Source organism: Pogonomyrmex barbatus, unplaced genomic scaffold (assembly GCF_055798465.1).
Source record: "Pogonomyrmex barbatus isolate J1 unplaced genomic scaffold, ASM5579846v1 scaffold2, whole genome shotgun sequence".
NCBI classification, from domain to species: Eukaryota; Metazoa; Arthropoda; class Insecta; order Hymenoptera; family Formicidae; genus Pogonomyrmex; species Pogonomyrmex barbatus.
This window is the reverse complement of record NW_028297116.1, coordinates 15,262,586-15,282,260: the sequence shown is the minus strand read 5'-3', so window position 1 is coordinate 15,282,260 and position 19,675 is coordinate 15,262,586. Positions and strand designations below refer to the sequence as shown.

The following is a 19,675-nucleotide window of genomic DNA, read 5'->3' as shown; positions in this document are numbered from 1 at the left end:
CGGGATGCAATTATTCTTGTACCGCGGAATCATAGCTTGTAATATTCGTCGCGGGGAATACGAGCGTATACCGTTGTGTATTGTACATCCCCCCCTCCCTCCCTCTCTCCTCTCTCTCGCTCGCGCGTTCGCACTCTCTCGCTACCAACGGTGTATCTCGGTGTGCGAAGTGTGCCAAGGCCCCCTCCCCTCCTCCGCCATTCCATTTTCGAAACTAAAAGTAAAATCTAACCGATTGTGCGGTTACATGTCGTATATTAACGTAATGAATATTTCTGTCGCTACGTCTGTTGAAGAAAAGAAGGAGGGCCTCCTCCTTTGTGTATCGCTTACGAAAATCTAAACTATCTAAATCGCGTCGTTCGTCTTCAAACATTCCAAATATAACGTTATACGAAGATCTCTATCAAGGGAAGACAAATACCAACATGATGAAGTTGTTCTTTTTTTTTTTTTTGCTATCACCGATTATTTACGCCTCGCGTGCCATTCGATGGAGTGACCCAGAGCGATATTTGTTTAACCCAGATTTTTCTCGTTTCTAGACATATTTTATCTGAAGATAAAAGATGGCAATTTTTTCATCAATTCGAGCGACAATAACGAAGTGATAGAAGCAGCGCGGTTTAGGTTAAAAAAAAAAAAAATTTTCTGACTTTTCAAATAAAATTCGACAAGTAAAATCAATTTCGTTACGGCGAGAGCTCATGAATTTTCGCAAGCGTTTCCGAAAAAAACTTGATTCTCGGTGCGTGACCCATTTTCCGCCGTCCGATCCGCCGTGTCCGTGCTCTTGCAATAAGGATTTCACAAAATTTGCCGCTCTCTTTGTCTCGGAAACGACGGTAGGAAACAAGAGAACGAGAGAGAGAGAGAGAGAGAGAGAGAGAAGAAAGAGAGAGACACGATGACAATGTTTCATCCACGAAACGCGAATCGCGTCGTTTTGCAGGCCAGTTCGCACGTCCTTGACACATTTACCCACATGGGGTATCGCGGGATCACGTGCTGGTGTGCTCGTGATGTATCTATACCTACGTCTGCCACCATGTGTGCGTGCACGCGCGCGTGCGCGACGCATCGACGAACGTATTGTTGCAAGGAATATCGCGAGCTGCGCGTGCGCTCATTTGTACGCGCGCGCTATTACGTATCGGTGAGAGGAAAAGAGTAATGAGAAAAGCATAAGATTGCGATCATGATTGAGATCATTCGAGAATTATCTATCGCTATAGTCTCCTTATCCGTCGGCTGTTTTCCTTTTTCTCAATTCGCGATTCAAATTATTTTTCCTCGACTCGAAATTATCGAGTCGTCAGTCGCGTTGGTGGTTTTTAAATTACGAAAGATCGAAATGTGAAGGTGTTGTGTTGCGCGTTAGCCTCGACTGCGTGGATGCGCGTGCGAAACGCAAAAAACTGCCCGCGTGAATAGCGTTTTTGTTTCGCCGTTTTTCTAAATAGAGAACTACAAAAGAATAGAAATTTAGTAAAAATGATGTAAAATTCTATGAATTTCTTCTGGACTTCAAAACGTACTTCTTTTCGAGAACGTACATAGATTTAAAGAAAACCTGAGAAAGAATGTTCGATCACAAGCACAAACGTTGAACGAACGGTTCCGGTGTCTACGGTAAAACCGGACTATTGTTACAAAGAATGATCGATATGAGAATGAATATAAATCATGAGTATGAAGAAAACGATAATTTTGCTAAACAGATCTGATTTCTTTAAACATTTTTTAAATTTTTGTTACGCGTGCAGACAAATCGACAATTCTCAATTGTTTGCGTACTCTGAATAATTTGAAATTTATACTAAAAAAAGATAGTTTCTCTTCGTTTATTTACTATTGAACTTTATAAAAAAATGTATTTTGTTTAATAATAATGCTTGAAAATTATTGGAATATTCTAACTTATCTGTCTGTCATCGTGTCATCAATATTAAAAACTCAAAAAAATTTTTTAATATTTTTATTCACAAAGTTACTCGAAAAGTTATTTTAAATTTTGATTTCAAAAATAATTTTTTTATGGAAAAGGAAATATGAAAACTTAAACAATCGTCAGATAAGATGCAAAGTCGTCTATTTTACCTATTTTTTTCACTACTAAAATACTTTCAGCGTTAAATTAATGTCTATAAAAACATTAATTTTAGAATTTTTATCAATGTATTGCATATTAAAAGGATAATTGCGGCATGACTATTTTGATAAACTTTATTATTATTCTAACAATAACAATAATATAAAGTGAGCGTCTAGCATTAAGTCATTTTACTTCATTGCATTAATGCGGAATCGAGTAGTGTCATGTGATTACAAAAGACGATTCAAGTCGAGAAAAACGGACATGCAACTCGGAATAGCATCCATTAAAAGTTTCGATTTCTCTGGCACGTGCCACATTTTGGAAAGTTTTAGGAAACTGAAGAAGAGACGAAGAAAAAGCGTCTTTCTTTACAATACGTTTTGACATCTTGTTCTTCTCTTTCAACATATGTTTCAACATATTTCCTTCTAAAAGCATTTGTATTTGATAACGTAGGCTATAAATTAAAGCATATTACCTGAATTTATTACATACAATAGAAAAATGTAAAGCTGATGGATAGTTTTGTCACCAAAGTCGCGTGAAAGTAGTCAAAATATCTTTGTCAGAGATTTTGAAACCTGTGGTGATGGGATGAAATGCTGAAAAGAACTGACTTTCACATTTCAATCGTATGAACAGATATTTTGAATGAGAAACAAAGAAAAAATACTTTATTGTTAATAACACGAATTATTTTATTATTTGGAAATAATAAAATCTCAAACAATTTTTTTTTAATTAATTCAAAATGTAGATATCATTTTATTCTAGTAATAATAAAGTAAAAAACAATTTCATGTAAAAAGAAATTATAAAAGATTAGAAAAGGTTTTTCACGAGAACTTTTAAATGTGACAATGTATATTCTGATTGAAAATGTATTAAAACGTTCCCTTATAAACAATTCTAACAATAACATATATATGCATGTTTATGTTTGAATGATATTAATTGATTTGAAAAATTTAATTTTATAAATATTTAAAAAAAAATGTTGAATATTCAGATTAATGTAGGTTGATATTAATATTTTGGAATTGCTACGTATCTTATAATCTGAAATTTAAAGACGAAACTTGTTTCGTTTTAAATAGTATCTCGTAAAATTTGTGCACCTTTTTATATTATATTATTTATAGCAGATGCAAATTTGTGCATAATTTTGGTATAATTTACATGCACGCGACATCCAACATTACGGACACCTACGATATTTTATAATCCGTTCCTTTTTTTCATTAACTAATCGAGATTGAGAAAAGATGTGAACGACCTCGACTTTGACCGAAAAATTACATGATATGAGAAGCAGGTATTGGACTCGATTATGATGTGACTCGGTTTTTTTTTTCGTAGCGAGTACCGTATAAAAGTGTGAATGTATTCGTTAGCGAATCTTCCCGCAGGAGTCTGAATAGGATAATCTTCAAAACAAAAGGAAGGCTAAGGTGCATGAGGCTTGATATTAAAGGTAAGATTGATGATAATGATCGGTGACCGTAATGATCGGTAATTTCCCTAAGAAATAATTCAGATTGAGCTGGACGTGCAACAAGTATGCGCACAACCTACATATGGAATTTTAAAGCGGATAAGATGTGACGTGCAGCATGGAAATAGCGAGAAAACAAATACAAAAAGATCTGTCGATGAAAAAATCCAGATCATTCATTTTGGTTGGTTTCTCTAATTTTAGTATTCTTAAATATTCGCAAAATCGGTATAACTTATGCCAATTGTGAGTTCATTATTGTGATTATATTATGATTATCTTATAAATATATTTTGGAAAAGTTGCGTTTTAAACGAGAAAACTAAAATTTAATTTTTTAACAAATTTTCATAGAAAAATGGTGCAACTCTGTTTCATATGTGCATTTTTTCATCTCGTTCTCATTCATATATCACTTGTAATAACTGTAGCAAAATCAATTCTTATAATATGTTCTTATAATATATTCTTATAATATATTCTTATAATATAATATAAATTTCATCGAATTTAAGATTTATATTAATCCAAAATTATTGATTTCCAATAATGCGTATACCGTCTGATAAATGATCGATTCGGAATGAAGAGATCGAGGTAACGCGTGAAAAATGAGTTCATCCTTGTAGCACACATCTGACGCAAATATCTGACGATTTCACGAAATGACGTCTTTACATATTGTTTGTCATTAATTGCATCGGTGTTACGCATTCACGAACGCACGTGCCATTCTCCGTCAATATCCAAACAGTTGTACATAGGAAGGTTTGAGTCCCGATTTAGAGACAGCTAGTTATCGTAATTGATATAACAAATATAATTATACACAAAAATTTTTAATCGAGTGAAATTAAGGCATTAATAATTTTTAATGAGTCATCTGCAATCGTCATAGATTAGAAAGGACATCTTGATTTTAGGCAAACTTACGGCTGCAGTCGTACGTAATTTATTTGTAATTCTGAATAGATTGAACAAAGAATTAATAACCCTGTAATATAATAACATATAAAATAATAACATAAAAAAAAAATTAAATCGTATTTCAAAACACACTGTACAAATAATTTATAATTTCCTTGTGACATTTTAAATTTATTAAAAATATGAGACCTCATATTTGTGTTACAAGGTCGGATTCAAACATGGCATTGGATGCGTTAGTAAACTACCGCATACTAATTACGTTGCATCAGGCAATTAAGCGCGAAATAATCGCGTTATCGTTAATTCATCGAAAACAACCGCATGACAGATCAAACAATGCGTCACGCATTAGTCAGATTCTGTGAGTTGCGTCTCTCTCTCTCTCTCTCTCCTTTCTTCTTTCTCTTCTCCTCTCTTTCCATATATATATATATATATATATATATATATAGAGAGAGAGAGAGAGAGAGAGAGAGAGAGCCCTAAGTGCAGCACGAGAGAGAATAGGGGGGATTCTCTCTCCTTCTCTCTCTCTCTCTCTCTCTCTCTAAGCCGGCTCGGACAGCCGCGCCGAGCGATGAATGAGCGAAAGTCTTTCGCTCTCGTTCGCCGGCCGGTGTTTGCACGCTATCGTCATGATTTCGTCCTCCTTTCTCTCTCTTTCCCTCTCTCTCTCTCACTCCGTTTCCCGTCGCAAAGCAGCCACGCGCGCGAAAACTGGTTCATCCGCTTTTACTTTCCACGACGGCGACTTTCGTTGGCAATGGTACTAGTTACGGCTGTTACGTCGAGCGATTACGCGACGGAGATGCAAGCGTTCGCTCTCGATGAGAGACTCGACTCGAGCAAACCGCCGTGAGTGAGGTAAGCCCCCTCTGAGGTAAACTCCCTCCCTCTTCCCTCTTATCCCGTCGCGATTACTCTCGACATTCTTGCTTGCACTTTCGCTCGCACGAGAGAGTGCGTCGTCGTGCAATGTGCAATGCCAAGTCTTACTTTCCTCTCCGTCTTTCCCAGATTATCCGCGAATCATTTTTCGCTCGGGATTCATTTCTGCTTTTTAAACGGTTAAAAACAACGTACCCAGATCATTCCAATCAATTTCTCTTCTTTTTTTTTTTTTTTTTTTAATATAAGACTTATATAATTTGATTTTGAACGATAATACAAAAAAACTCTTTTTTTTTTTACTAAATAATAATATAATTATAAATAATAAAGTAATATATTTTAAACAATTTTTCGGCTTCAAAACCATACGAAATGTTATTTTTTGAAAAAATTAAAAATAATATAAAGTAATGTTTAGTTAATTCCTTTACACATTTTACATGTGAATGTTAAAAGAAATTTATCAATACTGAATATAATTTAAGTACCAGTTTAAAAAGTATTATCCAGTGAGACAATTAATTGTCAACAAACTATTTTGTTTAATACTTGATTTCTTTTTCATTACTTTTTCATAACAGCTTTTGTCTTTATATATGACTAAAGATAAATAATGTAAAAAATAACGAGTAAAATATTGATGATATAAGTTTATAAATTAACCCGTAAAGGGAGATTTATCGATGATTTCGACGAAGTCGGACGGTACGACGAAAATGTCTGCTCTATTTTGAGTCGCTGGGATGTAAACTACTTCCCCCGCGACTATTTCTAGGTCAAGGGTATCACTGACTAAAATCGCGACATAAATGTAATGACATTGAAATATAATTCGATCCCTTGCTCGGCCAGTTCTGGCATTTCCCAATTTTCCATTTTATTCGTTTAAACTCTCAATTTTGCGAAAATTTATTTCTTTTTGTTCAAGTTTGAACTAGCGGGAAATTTTCTCGCTATGCGGAGCATATTCTGTATGGCTACTTTGAATGCAAATGTCCGTCGTATGAAAAATCGAAATTTACTGGCTAAGATAAAAATATTTTAATGAGCAGTGATACATAACAATAATGTTAACGACGTAGCAATGAGGAAAAAACGTAGTACCGCTGAGTCAGAAATGAAACGTTTAATTAAAGAACGATCCTTAATTTTCCAACAAAATAATGTATAATCTACCCGAATAAAGTAGATGTTTGGGAAGTATCTTACTAGTCTGCTATTAAAGTATCTTACTAGCCTGCTATTAAAGAAAGGAGCACTGGCCTCATTCAAAAACCGCGTTAAATTTGTTAAATTTGCAATTACATGCTTTTGACGAGTAAGATCTCTAATTAGTACTAAATAGATTCAAGATGGCACTGAGATGTTAAATTATTTCCCCTCATTAAAGAAACTCTCCAAGATTTAATATACTCACAGGCGCGTAACAACACGTCGTAACAAGTTAGATCATCCTTCATTTTGCTAATCTTCCGAGATTTCCTTCGCACTTTCCTCCCAAGGACGTGTCGTATATTGAGTAAGTATTTAGGAGTATTAACCATTTTCGGCACATTTCGATACCGGATACGATCTCGCTCGAAAGTTTGCGGAGGTGGACGTGCAATTAGATCAAGTTGAAGAGTTCGGAGGAAGGACGGTGGCCAGGACGAGGTCAGCCGCGTCGTTTGTTGCTCGTTATTTTTAGCGCGACATCGCGAGAGGGAGAAGGCGTTTTTACCCTGAATTATTATTACCGTCCCGATCGTCAGAGCGAAGGCGGGTGAAGGATAAGTAAAAAGGAATTAAATCGATAGGCGCACGACAAGTACCAAACAATTTGAAAGGGAGGACGGTAACTTTTAGCAGCGACAAAAATTGAAAGGAAATAAAACAAAGAGAGAAAGAGAGAGAGAGAGAGACGGAGGGGGAGGGGAAGAGATGAAGCGAGAGGAGGAAAAAAGAGGGAGAGAAGAGCAGAGAGAGAGAGAGAGAGAGAGAGAGAGAGAGAGAGAGGAGGGTAGAGGGAAGGAAGAAAAAATGAGATAGAAAGATAAGAGTTAAAGAAATCAATTTTGGCTTGGGATTAAGTTCCCAGGAATTGTTATGGAAGTTATACACAATAACAAGAAGCTGACGACTCAATATATCGCAAACACGCGATATCACGAAGTAAAATTAGATCTCGGAGAAAAGAGAGAGAGAGAGAGAGAGAGAGAGAGAGAGAGAGAGAGAGAGAGAAAGAGAGGGGGGGAGGATAAAGAAGTCCTTTATGGATCCTTCACTAGTATATAATCGTGTGGTTAATAAACGTTTTATCAAAGATGATAATACAGATGATAACGATATGTAGGTCAGTTTGATACGAGTGACCTGATTTCTGGCTGGCACCAATGTTACCAGCGGATCCGCATGCGTGCCGCTAACGGCGACGCCGACGCTACGCGTCTCTCTTTATACGTGTATTTGTGCATACTCGAGCGTAATTCTGACCGGGTACCCGAGTGCTCGTTGAGACCTATACACGGTCCATATACTCGCAAGATGAACATGCTGTGTCTTCGCTACGGGACCTCAATAGAATTTCACTACAGGGTGCCATTGTGAAAAGTAGAGACGTTCCTCTCCGACGAAACCGTCGAGAATAAAAGAAAAAGCAATAATATGTAACTAAATTTAAACATTTTCTGAATAGTACAATTGTAAACCTTATGTATAGGTTTTTTTTGTCTGTCTAAAAACTTGAAAAATACTACTATTAATAAGTTTTCACAGAAAATGCTAAAAATGATATCCGTAACGATGGATACTTAAGGAATTTTTAGATTTCTCATATCTACTGCTATCTTTAAGCGAGATATTTCGTTGTAGTAATTTCTCTTCTCAGATTTAGATTCTGTAATGATAAAATTTTCTTAATTTAATGTTTCGAAATGGAATATAGATTGTGAAACTTGGGTGAAGTTTTTATATAGATTTTATTTCGATAAAATTTTAATATTTGTCAAAACATCCAATTTAGAAAAATCGAAAAATATTATGTACACAATTACATACAATTATTTCATTTTGTTTGAAATTGTCGTGATTAAGAGACATGATTAAGAGATTTGTTAGTCACTGTGTGGTCGAGAACAAGACCACGCTAGATTAGTAAATACATAAAACATACGAGAAGTCCATCGTGAGAAAAAGAACAGGAGTTAAATATAGAATTAAAATTTTCTAAAAATTATGATGAGAAAAATAGTCACTGCCGAGTATAATTTAAGATATCAGAAGGCTATTCATACTTGCATTAATTTCTTCAATTAAATATCGAACGAACATATCTTTTATTTACTAAAATCTCTGCGAATTTTTATTTTGTGAGTTGTTTGACACATTCTGTCTTATAATTCAAATTTGTTTTATGTTACAAATTCAAATTCAGATGTAATAAAATCTTTTATGACACAAGAAGACTATTTGAATGACATTTTATCCATTTTCTTTGCGTTACCGAATTCTTCAAACGATCATTTAGATGTGCGAAATAAGATAGAAGTTTGGAATAATATTTCATCTGATATAATGCTACTTCCTAAAAGTATTTTAAGGAAAAGGAAAAGTTGGTTACTGGCCAGAATTTGGCTAATATTTGTTATTTTACTAATAATTATCCAATAACTGATCAAAAAGTCTTGGATAGATAAACTTGATTAATTAGCCAAAAACTAACTCAAATTGATCGATAAATGCTAGCCAGTTTCTTGCCAGTAAAATTTAGAATATCCTAAAAAGGATTCTCTTCTATATGTGAATATGTGTATGTGCGTAATTGTGTATATGTACATTTATATATCAATCATATAAATTCATCAATTCATATCAATCATATAATCGTTCATCAAAAATGATTTTTTTAATTAATATGAATTCTTAATTAATAATGTTAATTAATACGAGAAACATGTGGAAAACACACACACACACACACACACACACACACACACACACACAAAATAAAATCATGTATACACGCAAAATTTATATATTATAATTTTGCATGTACAAGATTTATCTTTTTTTTTTTCTCTTAAATCTTATGTTACTTTTATCATTTTATATTACACTGGACCCTTTCAATTGACAATTTTGTAGCAATGCATGTAATGTTTTCAACGTTTAAAGGGATGTCATTCCAGTATGCTTAATAAATAGCGATATCTCTTTGTAAAGGCGTTGGAGCCGGTTTTGTGCAGGTTTGAGCTATTTTATCTCAATGCTTTCAGGCGTATGGATTGAGGTAACGTCAAAGTCGATATAACCTGCGACAGAACTATGCTTACGATACAATCAAGTTTCCATTCGCCACATTTCGATCGTCAGTTGTCTATTGCGAAAGAAAGGTCTCTTATAAGTCCTGTCGCGAATGCGAAATAATGGCTCCTAAGTCTTTACACTTAATAAATATGTAATTGTATTTAAAAAAGAAAAACCTTCTTTTTCTCCGCTTAGTGAATTTAATTATGAAAAGTGATGTTAAAATAAAAAAAATAACTACGTCTTTTATTTCATTGTCGATATAAATATATTTCAATTACATATGACAATTGTTTCCTAATAATTACTTAATAATAATAATAATAATAGTAATAATAATAATACTGATACTTCCTAATATCGAATGACGCACAATATATTAATATTGTTTAAAAACATATATTCTGTAAGAAGTGCGCATTTGTTCTCCGTTAAAACGAATGTAATTTGTGTAATTTAATTATACAGTTATATATAACTATATAACTAAATCACACAAATTATATTATATTATGTATAAAATGTAACGTGAATAAAATAATATTATAAACATGCATATATACAACTATACATGTATAACTATATATATAATTATATATAATTACACAATTATAATTATATAGTTATAATTACACATAGTTTAATATATAGCTATATAATATATAGCTATGTATAGTTATATATTTATATATATATATATATTTATAGTTATATATATATATTTTATTCATGCTACATACGAAAGCTATGTAAATGGTGACGTTAATTATAATGTGTGACGCATATTACGAGAGTCCGGGTCATCATTTCTCCTCACGACGCTATGCAAATAGATTACGACATCAATTTGGTAATTCACACGGAATTAAATACGCTTCGTATGCTGCTTATAGCGCGACCGTGCAACATTGTAAATGCAATGTTTGCTCGGTGTGATAAGGCAATCGCACGCATAAGTTTCCGTCGCGTTCTTACCGGAAAACGTTTTGAGAGGCATCGATGATAACTATGCGAAGTTATGATAACATGTATTCGTAATGCTAGATAAATCCCTCGCTTGAAGACGTAACGTCAAGTCAAGCGAAACGTGTTAACTTTCGTTCGTACTAAGTTAAGAAGTCTGAAAATTTCAATTTCGAAATTCTCTTCACAATTTAACTTTGAAAACTTGAAAATTGATTAGGACAGTCCTTTTCGAATTTTAAACGGAAATAAAAGGAAATATTGTTGCTTTTAATATATTTTTGTGTGCGAAGACGATGACGATCAATTTAAATGAGAACAACGTCTAAAAAGAGAAGTGGTTATATCGTCAGAAGGACAAGGTCTCCAACGGGACGGGAGATGAAAACATATACAAATTGCAGGAAAAACATATACAAATTACGGTAGATACGGCAAAAAACGCAATTTACTTTGTCGCGGAGTTGCGCAAAAGTCCGAGAGATAGCAAACGCGCGCTACCTGTCTCCTCAATTCTGTCCCGCGATTCTTTTTCCGAAAGGAGACACAAGAAGAAGTGTCCGTTAATGTGGTTCTCATGTTTATAGTATACTATACATACGGGCACTTTCCGCGAATCGCATTTCGCGCGTGTCTCTCGTTTAGCTTTTACTTTGTAGCCACGGCGCATTCTACATTGTTTTTATTGTGCGTAGCGAGACACGAAGTGTTGCGGCTTGCCAGCCAGCGCGAATTAATACGCTTGACCCATTTACCCGATGCACTTGGACCACCTTGTACTGCTCGACGCTGGTGGGTCCTTGTGTACGCGCGCGCGCGCGCGCGCGCGCGCGCGTGTGTGTGTGTGTGTGTGTGTGTGTGTGTGTACGTAACATAGTAAAGCACTCGCTTCCACAGACGAGATTGACGCGTGCGCGTTCACTGACGCGGCGTTTTATTCCGAGCGTCGCGACAACCTCGCGAAACCGCATGATGACAAGGGGGTTGTTGTTATGCCTCCCTGAAAGAGATGGACAATAACGCGCCTATTCAATTTGAAATTTTGTCGATATTGAGGTATTTTTAATTAGGAAAAGATGGACGATGATGGAGCAGCACGCGCAACAAAGTAGCGGCTCGCGATAATCGCAAATTCGAGGGCGATGCCGCTCGAATGTTGTTAGTAAGCGAGGCAGCATTGCGTGTGTGACGATATTAACGATAATGTAAAAGTAAATTGGCGCGATCGTGGTGGGTATCCGCGACGAGTATGCACATTATTCATACACTTGTTGCGACAACGGATAATCTCTCGCAGCTGTGATTGATATACGTATTTTTTAGTATAAAACTGACGAATCTACTAGCTTGGATTTACATTTAAATATCGTGACGAATATTTTGTGGCGAATTTTCTTGCTTCCGCTCGCGTATGCGGGGTAAAAAACAAATTATATTTTTTCTTTTTTCTTTTAAATATAGTCAGAGACGGCGCCACACATTTCTGTTAATTTTGCAATTTTGTTGAATTTCTAATATCGGCAACGGCCATCTACGTTCTCCATATCTCGGGCCAATAATCGAGGTCGCCCGAAATTCGTGTAACAGGCGCGTGTCCCATTTATGAAGTCGGCCATGCGGGACATCTGAAAGCTCATCTTTCTCAAACAACGCAAGATAGACTTGCGAGTTTGAAGAAGTGCTATCGATAATACGTATCCATTCGATGAGAAAAAAGAGAACAGTCAAACTGTATTAAATCGCCGCCGAATAAACTTGCAAACTCCGTGACTAAATCGACATTGATACGATAAAGGAAAGGAAGGGAACTTTGGACTGATGACAATTCCAGTTTGCGGAATGGTAGCGAGAAGAAGACGAAAGAAAGAAGAGAAATAACAGCTTCTCATTCCGAAGCAAACTCTTTCAAAATGTACTACGTAGCAACACTTAATTTAAATATAAATCTCAACAATCAAATGATTTTAATTTGTAATTTAAAGATCTTAATAAACAATCATAAGAGAAAACATGAAATAAAAAAAAAATAAAGTGCAAAAATATAATGAGAAATAAGCATATACGATTATGAAAACGTTCAATAGAAAAAGCAAGATAAAAATCAAGAGATTTTTTTTTTATAAAAATTAAAAGTTATATCACAAAATTCTTTTTTATTATATAACATATAAAAAAATTATTGAACGAGTAAAAAATTCTTCATTATATCACAATCACATAGAAATTATACTACAAAAAAAAATTCTATGAGATAATATCATAAAATATTTCAATAAAACGAATACCTCTTCGTCGTTCAAGAGACATGGATGTATTCAAGATTTTTTATTTTAGAGAGAAGAGAAGAGTGTTTATCATTTTATTAATACATAAACAACAATTTTTTACATTAATAAATTGCTTTTTTTGGAGCTTAGAATATCTTTTCATTCTTAAATGAGAAAAATATTAAGTCTTGTAAATCATAATTTTAACTTTAACTTTTTTTTTTATTTCGAGGAGGAGGATTGGACCCACTCTCCTGGATACGCCCATGGTTCAAGAGATAACCGAGAAAACGTCCGAAAAAAGAATTCACCCAAGAAAAGTATTTACAGTAATAAATGTGTTTATCCCACCGTCAACTTTTTTCCTTCTTGAGGAATTTTTCTACCCCCTGTTCCCATAAACAATGGAGTGGAGTATCGATGTCTCCATTGAAATCCCTCGTTCCGCGTTTTACGCGCGGCGGAAATGAATGATTTGACGGGTCTGAGAAAGATGAGGATTTAAATTATTCCACTACAGAGGCGGATATCTTTTGGAAAAGACTTTCGGGAGAGAGGATAGACGGGGTGAAGCAGGGGAGGGGCACATTGTCGGGACCGAGTATCCACGGTAGAGTGCGCGATTGCGCCTGCGCTCCCGCGACAACCAACGTCGCTCTTTCTCGGTTTTCTCATTGACCCAGTTACCCAGTACACTTGACCGCACTCCGCCGCGTCTCTTCCCGCTACCGCGCCCTTCTGTAAACTACCCTTCTCCATCCGTCCCGTCCCGTCCCCCGACCTACGGGAAGCCGTGCTTTTCCCGCGCCTCCCCTTTCCTCCCCCACTCCCTCCTTGCTCACTCGGTCGTCCTCTTCGTCTGAGCGCAACACCCCGGCGCCGTAACCGCTACCATTATCGTGTTGTGTCGTCGATAGTATGCAGTTCACCCTTGCCCTCCCCTACAAAGCGTCATACACAAAGCTCGCTTGCCCGATCGCTAATACGCTCTCTGTAGGTCAGACTGTATATCTCGCCTCTCCCCCCTCCCTCTCTCACTTTGTCTCCTTCCTCCCTTAGCACCGTTCACGTAAAAATCGTGTCGCAACATCTCGAGATGCATCTTTCTCCAATAATATTATATACGTTCATTTAACAGTGTCACCTCTTACTCTTTGCGAATAAACATTTATTAATACGATTATCAACTTCTTCAAATGTAGAATAAAAAAACGCTTAAATTATATAAAATTCTTCAGCAATATTAAAATATCAATACAATATTAAAATCTGATGGATGACTTATTTTAATCGCCGCGATATCAAAGAAAGGAGGTAATTATAAAGTTAAAGCTGCATATTACGAATCTTTATCGTTTACTTTGTCGTACGATTATATTACGCGCGTTAAACTTGTGTGATCTCTGTTTCTTTTCGGCTGAACTTCTCGCACAGTTCATCTTTTTTTTTTTTCCTTTCCATCGTGGAGAGAGAAGGAAGAAAGACGAGAGCTGTGTGCGAGAAGCTCAGCCGAAAAGAACAGGCCTATTATTTGAAATCGCGAGCCAAGATTTTACGCGACATATATACCGTACGCGTGACAATCCTCGTACGAACAATCCTTTAGAGGGGCGCGGTCCTCTGCTATTTTGCTCTTGCCCCGCTTTATTCTCTGTCTGTTTGCTCCCCTCTCTCGCGCCCTCCCCGTCTCCCTCACGGCGCGACGTCACGACGCCTGTACACTCGAGCGCCGAGCCTCTATTTGCCAACAAAATTTGATAGAACTTAGCGACCAACTTTTCGATTAATACGCACGCTGGTAATTTGAATATTGAGGCAAACTTTATCCTACACACACACACACACACACACACACACACACACACCCCACGCGCGCGCGCGTCGATATAAGTATACGTTTGCTGGAATATTTACGACTATAGCAAGGGAATTTGCGAGGGAATTTGCGATGTGTCTATCGGTAACAAATTGCTGACTTTCCAAAGTGGAGCGAACAAAGGTCAAGCGCGTACTTTATCAGTTATCTCATAAAATAATACTGCAAAACATACGACATTCATGTTGTTGCCGCATCGATATCTGTTGCTTCCCTCGTAAAAATAATATTATTGTAAATATCAGATAACTACAGGTAAGCTTTAGCGTATTCGAGATTACTTACTATCGGAATATCCCTTTTGTAAAACGATCTAACATAGCGATCACCTCGAAACATTTTGTCCACATTCGGCACGTCGTTTGTCTAGCTGTCTCGTATCTCGTAAAATAAAACAAAATTTAGTCGGCTTTTTTCAACAGTCGAACTTTGCACTACCAAAGTTATGTAAAAGAAATTTTACGATCATCTGGGGACGATAAATCAATGCGACCTCAGGTTAACGGAATTATAAAACTTGGTACTGTCTTTCTAGGATGTTAAATCAATTATTGACTCAGTTAAATCCTTTATTTTGACGTACCGATCCAATTTCTGAGGGATTACACCTAAAGTGACGTATCACTTTAGTTTATATCCGCATTATTGAGATTTAAGTAGCTTATATAAGCCACTCTCAAATCAAGCTCTCGTGGATGATCCCAAAATCTTTCCCACGAAGCTGCGAAATCTCCCCTGCTGGTACAATCCCTTACCACGTACAAAAAAACTGTAATATTGGAGAAGATATTCTTCCTGCGTTACGAAGTAAAAAATAGAGAAGTATAACAAAAAAACAACAAATTGTGCAGATTTTTTTCTCGGACAAATCACCATGGGATGAACAATCGAGTACGATGATTCAAATCTATGCTATAAATCCTGATGATCCAATCGCGAGGGATCGTTTCGTTTCACAATGCCGCGCGCAATCTAAACAATTGTCTTAATCTCTAACGCTTTCCGAAACCTATGTAGCAATGAGCTCTCTTTCTTACAACAAAATTTGTCACGATTCCCTTTTCTACGAAGTCACAGATGGCGTAAATAATATGAAAAATATATTAGCCTGAATTCCAACACTATCCTCTAAAGCCATATTGTGAAGAATTAAATGCAAAAGTAAACAATAATTTTTTTGCAGTATATGTGTATATTTGTCTTCGAAAATTATGAAAAATTATTTTATTACTTATTATTTTATTATTTAATAGTAAAATGACATTTTTAAATCTTTTCTTTAACCAATTAATATAACTATCTAATTTAAGTAATCCTTTTTATTCTAATTCTTAATCCTTGATTCTTAATTCCTTTTCGGATAGGCCATACTTCGACTGTTATTATCTTTTCAAAATTGAACTTGAATTGAGATTTGAAGATTATTAATGTTTAGCATTTTGATTAAAAAAAAAAATTTATTACAATATGTTAATTTTTATAAAAGTTATAAATAATCAAAGTTGGATCGGATATGCTATGCTATACTAACAATAAGTTGTCCCCGTGCGAAACTGAAGTGTGACATTAAATCACATTCACACTTCTCTCATTCGCGATATTTATAAACTTCTATTCTCTCTCGTATATAAATAATCTACTTCAATTTTTTTCTGTAAATATAAAATAAATATAAAATATTCGAGACAAAAACATCTGCTAATTTTTTATTAAAATTTCTAAATTTTTCTCTCTTTAACCAAGAATAGTTCACGTATTAAACGTTGCCATAATTCGATCCAGTTCGTACAGAACTAAAATAACGAGGAGTATAGAAAAGTGTACGATACAAGACTGATTATAGAGACGTACTCGGTGTATTCCTGGCCATATTATTATGCCGTGGAAAATATTTTAAAGGGTTTAAACCGACAATCGCACGTATGGTTACTAGACTGGAATTCCGCTTGTGTGCAGGGATCGTGCTCGGTCTTACCATCCAATTAATGCACATCGAACGGCAAGAAGTACGTTACGCGCTCGCACTCCCGTCGTGGAAACGACGTGCGAGTGCGAGTGCTACATCGGAATAAAATTTACGACGTTACGTTAAATGTAGAAACTATCCGGAATTCCGTCTATTTAGAAAGATTATTTTTCACTACTACGATCTCTGAAACGGCTATAATAAGCGCAACGCGGCTCAAAGTTTATCTCTTAAGGTCAATCGCAATCACTCCCTCGTAAAATACATACATAATTCCGGGATAATATATATATATATATATATATATATATATATATATATGGAGCGTGTATCTCATCGTTTCTCAAATAATCCTCGACGATGATCATTCAGAACGAAAGCTAAAATCGTGACATTTTTTTTTTGTGATAAAATGTGATATGATGATTTAAATAGGTTTTTCATCGGTAAGTAAGTTCTGTGCTTCTCAACAATATGATATGTTCCGCAATTCATGATACAGTTATTTAAAAAGAATTGAAACAATATGTACTGGACATGCGTATATTGTAAATGCACACTTATAAGGCGGCATGGTGCGAACGCGCGTATTGTGCAAGAAAGATCCTATTGATGATTCACTCCGCGTACTTTGTTTTGTTTAGTGCTAGCTAGTTAGGAGCCAGAAAAAAGATATGTATATCTCTATACATACACACATATATCGTTTCAATCACGCGAAATATTTTTTATAATAATAATAAATGAAAAATTTTCAATCCTAAAAATAATCTGCAATAATCGGTCAGTCTATCAATAAATAATTCAATTAATATATTTAAACACTTGTTTCACAGAATGCCTATCATTCGTACAAAACTTTTCAGCAATATCACTAGCGGTTTGAGAAAACGCGAAAACGAAGGGAAGAGACTTTCCGATTGATATGTACTCGTGATTACAATATAATATATAATATAAATAGATAGATTGAGACGTTCGAGTTTCCATGTGGAATGGACGTTTTATCGTACACGTACACCGTAAAAACGATCGTCGCGGAAACGGACGCGAGCGATTCCGCGAGCCGTTCTGCGCGAGCGCGTCTCTTTCCACGAGTCCTCGATCTCGTCTCGTCGATCCGATCGGTCGATCGATCGATCGCAGGTAGCTCTCCTCCTCCATGGGAATGGGCCTGCGAATAGCCGGCAGTGGCAGAGCAGTAGGCAGAGTATGCCGTAGGTAGTCGGTTACTCTGGACGTTACGCCGGTGCGGCGCAGGCCTTGAGCCTATTCCACGCACGAAAGCCCCCGCACCGCACGCCTGGCTGCACGCTGCGCGCTGCACCTCGCGTGTCGAGAGAGACCCCCGGAGAGACCGACTCGGAAAAAAATCACACCGCGCGCGCGCGCGCATGTCAACCGCCGTCGCCGGTTGTCGGGGCCCCGCGCACAAACGGGGGGCGGGGGAAACAGAACCGGGCAAATCAGGAATGTCAAATTTCGGAAATGAAAATTAGGAATGTAAAAAACGTAATGGATGGAATTTAAGATACAAGCCACATCTTACTTGGGTCCATTGTGCATTGTTACATCTATTTGACATCTAGCCCTAATTTTTATTTCCAAAAGTTAATATTTATTTCTTGTTTTCTCCATTGGGTGAATAGGGCCTATTATCGAACTGAACGCGACGAACTTGCTGTCGACGAACATATTTTCATAAAAATCTCGTCGAAAAAGCGCCGACGGCTGTCTGACGTATCTGACAACGATTCACCTCTGTAAAAATGAACTACGAAAACACGAGTTCTTTGGGATCAAATCGGATTGCCGGAAGCGAATTCGGAATTTCGCCCGATATCCTCAATGCCCGATTCGCCCGATGGCATTTCATTCGTAATACTCGGTTATTGGAATAATTGGAATACTTGGAATATCACATACCAATAGGACGCCCTTGTTTCCACATGAATTAGATAAATAGCCGAATTAAATAGCCGATTCAAATAAATATTAATGAACTTTTTGTATGCGTGATATTAGACATCAGAAGGGAACAGAACGTTCCCGTTTTGTTTGCGCGTTTCAGGAGGCGCAAGAAATTAACAAAAGTGTTTATCGGGGCGGGATGCCAGTGACTCTGGCGAATGCCAACTACGTTGCCCTCGTCGACGTGACGAGATGGTAAATGAAGTTGGCTGTCAGGTCCAATCATCGAGCGCGCAATCGGTTGCGTGCGCGCCGACGAGGGTTTTCGGGCACGCGTCTACGAGAATCGGGACACCGCCGGGCTCTCGGGCGTTCGCCGGTATTGGTGAACAAACCGGCGGAGCTAGAGCGCGATGGAACCGCGGTGTAAACTTGCTCCCGATTTAGAGCCGAGCCCTTTTTACGTGGCGCCAAGTAGGCCGCGGCTCGATGGATGCCAACGTGGGAAAATATAACGTTTTCCGAGCGAGAACACGCGAGAACACACACGCCCGGTGTGTCGTTCGTGCCGATCTCGCGCAGCGCAAACGCGGGAACATATCGATATACCGGGAAACGTAATCGCAATCGCATCGAGAGAGGCCAAGATCGCCGTCCTTTTACGTACACTTTTCGATTACGAAACTCGTAAAACGTCTGAATAAGCGGCGTGATAAAGTAATCGGCGGTGACTCGCAAGCGCGAGCCGGCATGTAAGATTTCCATCGGGACTCAATATTGTCGCGGATATATAGCATGTTCGAAATGTTTTCTTCGCATGTTTCTTGTTGTCGTGGTAGAGGCAACAAAGGCCGACGAATCCGGCTCACGAGGCGAGATTCCAGGCGATCTCTACTGGCAGTCAATGACATAAAAGCACGAAAGTTTGGAAAAATTTCTCTCTGACATCTTTCCTTTTTCAAAAAAACGCTTGCTTTTCCATTTATTTACCTTG

General features: G+C 36.9%; 1 protein-coding gene across 7 annotated transcripts in view; it reads right to left on the bottom strand.

Annotated features, from left to right (window-relative positions):
• Nucleotides 1-19,675, bottom strand: part of LOC148936704 (uncharacterized) — a 71,305-nt gene that overhangs the window by 8,590 nt on the left and 43,040 nt on the right. The gene's annotated exons all lie outside the window — the stretch shown is intronic.